Source organism: Setaria viridis, chromosome 3, assembly GCF_005286985.2.
Source record: "Setaria viridis chromosome 3, Setaria_viridis_v4.0, whole genome shotgun sequence".
Taxonomy (NCBI): Eukaryota; Viridiplantae; Streptophyta; class Magnoliopsida; order Poales; family Poaceae; genus Setaria; species Setaria viridis.
In genome coordinates, this window is record NC_048265.2 from 23,694,551 (window position 1) to 23,702,963 (window position 8,413).

Genomic DNA, 8,413 nt, shown 5'->3' on the forward strand with positions numbered 1-8,413 from the left:
CCTCAGAATGCGGACGACGGATGTTGGCGTCGCCTGAGGATCGGAGAAGGTGCAGTAGCGAATAATTTATCTCGGCAGGGGAGTGGGTCGGAAGGATAGTTAGATCTAGACAGTCAGATCGACAGGCACGTATAGATGGCATGCATGGTCATAACTCAACAGGAACGGCGGCTGCTAATAATGCGGCCATCGTGCACTCACTAATGCAGCATGGAACATCAATCCGTTTCAGCGTATGGCCGCTGGATGGTCACTTGGCCTTGCCACTGGAAGTTGGCAGAGCCCGCCCGCCTGACCTGATCGATGGTATGACTCACAACACCACTATCGTCCATCACCATCACAGGCTCATCTTGCCAGTCGCCACCCATGTCACATGATCTTAGGACTTGTGCTACTCTGTAGTGTCATGGTGCTCTAAAAAAAATTCCTCTTAATGAAAAACGTGCCATCGCGAAAAGAAAATGGTGCTCTGAAAAGGGGAAGCAATGCAATTTGCACACGGGCGCCACTTCAGGTCACCAGCCATTTCATTCGTGTTTGGCTTCAGTGCATGGATGATCGGTGTTTATCTATCTGCATCCTGATATGCTAGGTGCGTGTATTACAGGGATTCAAAGATATGACGTCAGGAAACAAATGTCAAATGATCGATGATGGCACCGTACCAACAGCATGCAGGACCAGGACGCACGCACTACAGGCCTATATATAGCCGTACACGTGAATACGTGATAGGGATTTTGCACGAACTAGTGCTCCACTTGGATGGTGGTACACTGTACAATCCCATGACGAGATCATGTACGAAATACGCCGAGCTTTTCATGAACTGTACTTTTTTGGAGCATCTTATTGCTCCCAAAGAAATTTCTCATGCATCCCTGCTTGGACGTATCGTGGCGTTGACAAAAGGTTTCCCTCATGCTTTAATTTATACGCACGTTGCTAGCTTGTTCCACAGTATGATGGTCGGAATCCAACCACGCTTAAGTGAAACCTAATAAGATAGGTACTTGCCCTTGTAGTGTATACAGTGCGCAATGCAGCGCGCGCTCGTCGCGAGCGTTGCTGGCGACCGACGCCAGCGGGTCCACGTGCGTGGGAGCAGCGGCGCCCGCGGCCCGCGCGTCAACCGTTTGGAGTTTTTTTTCCTTTTCTTTTTTTTTCATTCAATCATTTTTTTAGTACCATTTGGTATTTGTACTGTATATATAGTTCGTGTACAAATTATGCGTATAAGTTATCTAACAACACTTTTGTAAAAACTTGAAGCAAAATATATCTGTATAAGTTGTGTGTGTCATAAGTACTACAAAATTATCACATAAGAAGATGTCATGAAAAAATTATACGTATAAGTTATGCGCCCTTTAAAAGTTGTACGTAGAAGTTACACACATAAGTTACGTGTGTTATGAATGTTGTGCTAAAAGATTATCCATAGCGTTCGGTCGTAAGAAGTTATATGTTAAAGTTACGTGTATAAGGTATAATATTCGTGGGAATTAAAATATTCAAAAACGGAAATCGCGAAAGGAGGGAGGTGGCTGTCGGGTCGTTAGCACTGCCCTATACAGTGTCAGCATGTGTCATTCGTGACGACCTACATGATACTCGGCTCAGAAAAATGTCTACCACAGAATAATAGCTACCACTGGTATATCAGCTTGGCTCACTAAGCTAACAGCTAGTCTATCATAGAGAGAACGACCTACACATGATATAAATCGTGAAGTCTATTCTATGAATGACCGAAAAGATGGTTGTACATTTCGGCCAAATTGTCCCAACTAAATAAAGGTGAAGGGACTTGGCTCGCCTACTTGCATTAGTCTTTCTCCTTTTTCCTCTGCAGTGCAGGACAGTGAGCTAGCAGCAGTTGTTTCACTCCATGATGGTTCCAAAATCAACGCAGAATAAATGTAGGTATCTGGACATTTTACCAGTAGTGGTTGGTTCCAGCCATGCATGCATGAGCATGAGAAATGTTTATATCTAGTAGCAGCAGCTGAGATCAGATCAGTGATGCCATTGGTGTTCAGCTGTAAAGGTCTTGCATCGGGATCGATGCTGCTTTCTAGAGCCTGAGACGACAACACGCAAAAGTGGAACACATACTATTGAATTTTCAAAGCACACTAGGGTTTGATTTATTTGTAACCACACATTGCCCCATTGTCAAATTTCTCTTCCTCTATATTTTGTAAATGGACAAGTTAAAAAATAAACAAGCAACCAATACAAATAATGTTTCAAACAAAACAGGAACAGCAACACAAAGGAACCAGAATTTTTGACATGAGAAGACGAAGCAGGTGGTAATTAAAAATACTAAGAAACAACCCTATCCTAATCATGAAATACTTTCTCTCCTTCTCTTTTATCCAAAACAACGTTGGACGTATATATTTGCATATATTAGAGAAAATGGCCAATTGGGCTTTGCTGAAAGCAAAGAGCCAAAGAACCTGAAAAAAGCTCCAACAGGCATCAGGGACAGATGGTGCTACGTCAGAAAGGCAAAGGAGTGTTGGCACTGTCTGGGGAGAAAAGTGCAGCTAGCGAATACATTCAGATTCAGATAGGTGCACTGGTCCAGTAGAACAACACTGAGTGCAAGGATGAGAAGTTCCCATTAGTCTTGGATTTTACATTAAGAAAGAATCTGAAGATTGGGATAAAATACCATTGTAAAATAATATAAAATCAATGTCTCTTTCAACTGAAGTCATTCATACTTGTAATTTGCATCGACCAACTGCAAACAAGCCGATGCGGCCAGCCTTCTTCTCTAGCGAAGCTTTCGCTGTTTGGTTTCAACGGATAACCGACGAGTGGCGTCCTGGTATGCTACGTGCGTGTGTACAAGGGATTCAAAGGCATGCAGTGTCGTCGTAGTCGTACATGTGATAGGGATTTTGCACGAACTAGTGCTCCACTTGGGCGGTAGTACACAGTACAATCCTACGACAAGATCATGTACGAAATACGCCGGGCTTTTCAACAACTGTACTTTCTTGGAGCATCTTGCTCTCAAAGAAATTTCTCATCATCCCTCCTTTGGACGCGCTGTTTCGTTGACAAAAAATCAAAGGTTTATCATTCGACGCACGTTGCTACATTATTGTACTACCTCCATCCTTTTTTTATTTGACGTTCCGATCAACAAGTTTAGGCTAATCTCTGTAGTATTTCCTGTCTGAAACGTCATCTATATATAAGGGAACAGAGGTAGTACCTAAGATAACTACCTGCCCTCGCGTACATTCTATCAGCATGTGTCATGCAACGACAATATGTTGGGCTCAGAAAAAGCCCACCACACACGAGCGAACATAATGCAATCGAGAAGCCTATTCGATGACCGAAAAGATTGTTGTACATTTTTACCAAATTGTCCCCAAATAAAGGTGAAGGGACTTGCATATTGATCCTTTTCCTCTATCTGCAGTGCAGGTGCAGAACAGTGAGCAGTGTTGTTTCACTCCATGGTTCCGATCAACAGAGGTATGGACAGCGGTTGGTTCCAGTAATGCATGCACGCACATATGCGAGATTGGCAGCAGCTGAGATCAGATTAGATCAGTGCGGCCATTGGTCCAAGTTTCTAGACCCTGAGACAGCAAATCCTATGCACAGACAGCTTGCAAAGTGCAAAACATACTGCTAACAAAGCACACTAGGGTTTGATTCGTAACCATTCACCTTCAACATATACTCACTACGGGACACATGAAAATTACCGAGTGCCCCCGGCACTCGGCAAAGGGCAAAAAAACACTCGACGAACTGTAACACTCGGCAAACGGCACACGGCAAAAAAAAGTGATGGCAAACAAACTTTGCTTGGTGTTTTTTATCGGGCACTCGGCGCTTTTGCCGAGTGACAAAAAACACTCGGCAATGATTTTTTGGAAAAAATAAAAAAAACAAGCTAGCACCACTGCCGGCCGCCGCCACCCTTGCCTCCTGCCGCCACGCCACGAAGCCTGCCGCCATCCACCAATAGTGCCGCCGCCGCGCCACCAGCCCCCGCCGCCGCTGCCATCCACAGCCCCGCCGCTACCACCAATACCACGCCACCACTGGAATCCGGGGAGGTGGGCGGAAGCCTGCCGCCGACACCTCCCGGAGCTCCTGGACGGCTCCATGGCCCGTGCCGCTCCTAGCCCGCGTCGCCCTTGGCCCACCCCAGATCCGGAGGGGAGAGAGCTGGGGGCTGTCGAATCTGCGCCGGAGGGGAAGAAGGGGGCCCGGATCCGGCCGGAGGGGAGGGAGCCGAGGATGGAGAGGCCGGATCCGACCGGAGGGAAGGGAGCCGGGGAAGGACGGCACGGATCTGGTCGAAGGGGAGGGAGCCGGGGAAGGAGAGGGAGGGAGGGAAGGGGCGGCGGTGACAGGGAGAGGAAGGTGGGGGGCGGGTAGGGGTGGCGGAGGAAGATGAGGGGGCGCGCAGGTGGGGGTTGCGGAGGAAGACGAGGAGGCAGGTGGGGGTTGTGGAGGGGGCCGGATGGGGTGCTGGGGTCGGTGGGACTATGTCCTGGCGCCTGTGTGGAAAAAAAAGATTGCCAAGTGTCCTAGGTGTGACACTCGGTAAAGGGTTGCTTTGCCGAGTGTCTAACCTAGGACACTCCGCAAAGCTATTTTAAAAAAAAATAAAAAATTATCCAACAGTTCCAAAAAATTACCAAAAATTCACATGAAATAATATATATTCTCTATTGACTATACAAAAAGTTTTGTAGTCAAATCAAAACTCGACCGTCACTTTGACTCCAAATCTTATCGAATCTTTCTCAACGTTACTATTCTTCTTCTGAAATTCTTCGGTTTGTAAACATTGTACATGACGAAATGTGCAAAACCTTCTCAATTTTTTTCTACAGCCTCCACGTATGATATCATCACATCATGACAAATCTCATGATTTTCAGACTTTGCTTGTTTTTTTTACAATTTAAAACTACCACTGCCACACGTTCGTGGTCGTGTTTCCTGAACAAGATGTTCGAAATTTCTTTTCATTTCACGGGTCAGGTCTCAAATTGGGTCTATGAATATCATTTTTCTACTCATTTTATTCTATAATTTGAATCACTTGCGGTTCAAATTTGACTTATACCAAAAATTTTCTTGAAATGCAATTAATTAAATAAATATAGCAAACAAATTCAAAAATATACCAAATTTTAACATGGAGTATCACATGTTGTATGTGGGGAGTAGAAAAAATTTCAAGGTGAAAAGAGGAAAAAAATTATTGTTTTGCTGAGTGTCAAAAAAACACTCGGTAAACTTTGCCGAGTGTTTTTTTTTATAGTCAGCAAACCCCACTCTTGCCGAGTATTTTTTTTTGACACTCAGCAAAGTTCCTCGTTTGCTGAGTGTTTTTAGTCCGGCATTCGGCAAAGAGCTTGTTTGCCGAGTGTTCGAAAAAAAACACTCGGCAAAAAAAACACTCAGCAAATTTAAGGTTTCCCGTAGTGACTCCCTGTTTTTAAATATATGATACTCTTATTTTTTTCTCTAACTAATTTATTTAGTCAATTAGTTAAGTAGAGTTAAATGATATCATAAAAATTACTTTAAGTTTAACTTGTAAATTTATCTATTTGCATAAATATTTGTAAAAAAAGATGAGAAATCAAATGAATGGAAAAAAGCCAATGTTGTTATGTAAGAACGGATGTAGTAATAATAGGCTAGCAACTTTTGACGCGAGAAGACAGAAGAGTGCAAAAGAACACTAAAGAAAGAACCTTATCCTTTCATGAGAAGATGATATATTTACACTCTCTCTCTCTCTCTCTCGTCTCCCAAAAAAACGTCGGACGTATTTGCATAATAAAACAGAAAATGGCCAATTGGGTTCGCTGAGGTTAAATACCCTGAAAAGCTCCGACAGGCATCAGGGACAGATGGTGCAACGTCAGAAAGACAAAGAGTGTTGGCACTATCTCGGGAGAAAGTGCAGCTGCAGCTAGCGAATACATTCAGATTCAGATAGGTGCTCTGGTCCGGTAGAACAAACACTGCCTCGCTCTCCATCGTCGACGCACACATCTACCAAGTGGCTGTTGAACTTGAGAAACTATCAATTCTTTTTCGAAATCGGAATTATTAAAAGAAGTCTACGGACTGATATGGATTCTACCCATTTTGACCCTCCTACTGGGAATCACAATAGAAGTACTCGTAATTGTGTGGTTAGAAAGAGAAATATCGGCATCGTACTCCTCCTGTTTGAATCGGAGTTTGAAACCAAACAAACTTCTCCTCAGGAGGATAGATGGGGCGATTCAGGTGAGATCCCATGTAGATCTAACTTTCTATTCACTCGTGGGATCCGGGCGGTCCGGGGGGGGGGGGGGGGGGGGGGGCACCGCGGCTCCTCTCTTCTCGAGAATCCATAATTCTAGGATTCGATTCTTTTACCGCATTGGGATATTTTGAATTCTTGAATAAACCAATTCGAGAACAGTTGGATGCCGACAAAATCATCAAAGAGGAGGAAGGGTTAAGGATTTACCCGGTGTGAGATATCGCATTATTCGAGGAACCCTAGATGCTGTCGCAGTAAAGAATCGTCAACAAGGGCGTTCTAGTTCGTTGTAGATTCTTATCCAAGACTTGTATCATTTGATGATGCCATGTGAATCGCTAGAAACATGTGTGAAGCAGGGTCAGGAACAACGAATCTCTTTATGATAAACAGATCCATTTTGCAAGCTCGTTATTACGGGTAATTAAATAATATATGGACCAAAGAAGGACTACTTCTTCTGGATCCAAAATTAATAAAATAAAGAAATCCATTTTTTTTTTCAAATTTTCCAAACATGAATCTTTCGATTCATTTGGCTCTCCCGCTCCTTTTTTTCTCTTTTGCTATGTATTATGGCTATTTCCTAAGCATTACCATAGGCTCCATTCATGGAAAATCATAGAGACAGGAAAAGAAAAAAGAATTTTGATCAAATCAATAGAAATAGAAGAAAGGATCCCTTAACTAATTTGACTTCCATCCTCCTTCAAATAGGATATGTTCTAAGTCCCTATACTTTCATATAATGACTGCAACGATTTTCTCCATTTTGCGAATTCCTATTTTGTTTGAAGTATATTACAACCTCTACCTATCTTATCCAATCTTATCCAAGTACTTCTCAGTGGCTTGCAAACTCCGATCCACGTTTATCTGCAAATTGCATGTTAAATTATGGTTAGGTCGGTGTGGTATATATATACTGCGAATTAACTCGAGTTAGCTCATACTACTTGATCCGACACTATCACCGAAAGTTGCAGCCCGAAAATTGAATCTTGCAAGTTGTGTCAGCGCCATGGATCTGTTGCTGCAGTCCTATATATTGTGGAAAGAACACTAAAGAGTTCTCTGCAGTCCTATATGGATGAATTTGCAGCGCTTCTTGTTCGTGTTTGCAGAGAACTTTTCCAATGGATACACATCCACTGAAGGATCGGATAGGTTGCTCAACATGTCTGTTGCACATCAGGTCATCAGCCTAGCTTTTAACCTGAATGGAAAGGTGCCTCTGCAATCATTCAGAGTCTGCGTGGAGATAAAGAACTGACAGGGCCACATAATCATTGGCGGGTTGGACGATGATGGGTTATGGACGACGCATCAGTCCACTGAATGGAGACAACATGGTGGGTAGCTTGATCATCCATCGTGCCCTGCTTCACCCGTGCAGGAAGAAGCATCCATTTCAGGCCGAAATTTTCAGCAGGTGGTGGCGATATGATCAATTGGCACTGCCATGGCCATGGCGGACGCTGCCTGGATGCCAGCTCTGAGCTCTGGCGAGCTGACGGTGCTGCCCATCTTTATGACTCACACCATTGTCATTGGCCACCACAGCAGGCTCTTGGAATTTCTTCTGAAACTCTTTCTGCCGTGTCATCCTGTCGGCCTATATAACAATACGGCCACCTGCAATTTGCATGTACGGCACACCGGCCACCTGCGGCACTGGCGGGAAGGATCTTCTGAGTTAGTTTTCCAGGGCGGTTCTGGCGTTCTGCCCTATGTCTTTCGTAGTCCCTACTGTTTGTCTGACCAGATAGAAGAACAGGTAGGTATATGCATGGTTTGGCATTCTGCTGGTTCCAGCCAGGCAGCGCCGGAGAGGAGTGGCACTCAATGGAAACCAGCACAGGGGATGGCGTGACCGCCGTGACGCAACTGAAATAGGAGTATCTCACAAGCATGTGCCCATTAGCCCATTGAAGTTCCGGAACTACCGTGAAAAAACTTGCAAAATATGAGTTGAGAGTTAGGATGGTGACATCCAGTGTTTGGGATCAGTGTTCCCCATTCTCATTTTTGGATTGTACCTTCACTAGTATTTACATCACTGGTAACTTACTTGGTGCATATTTTGTT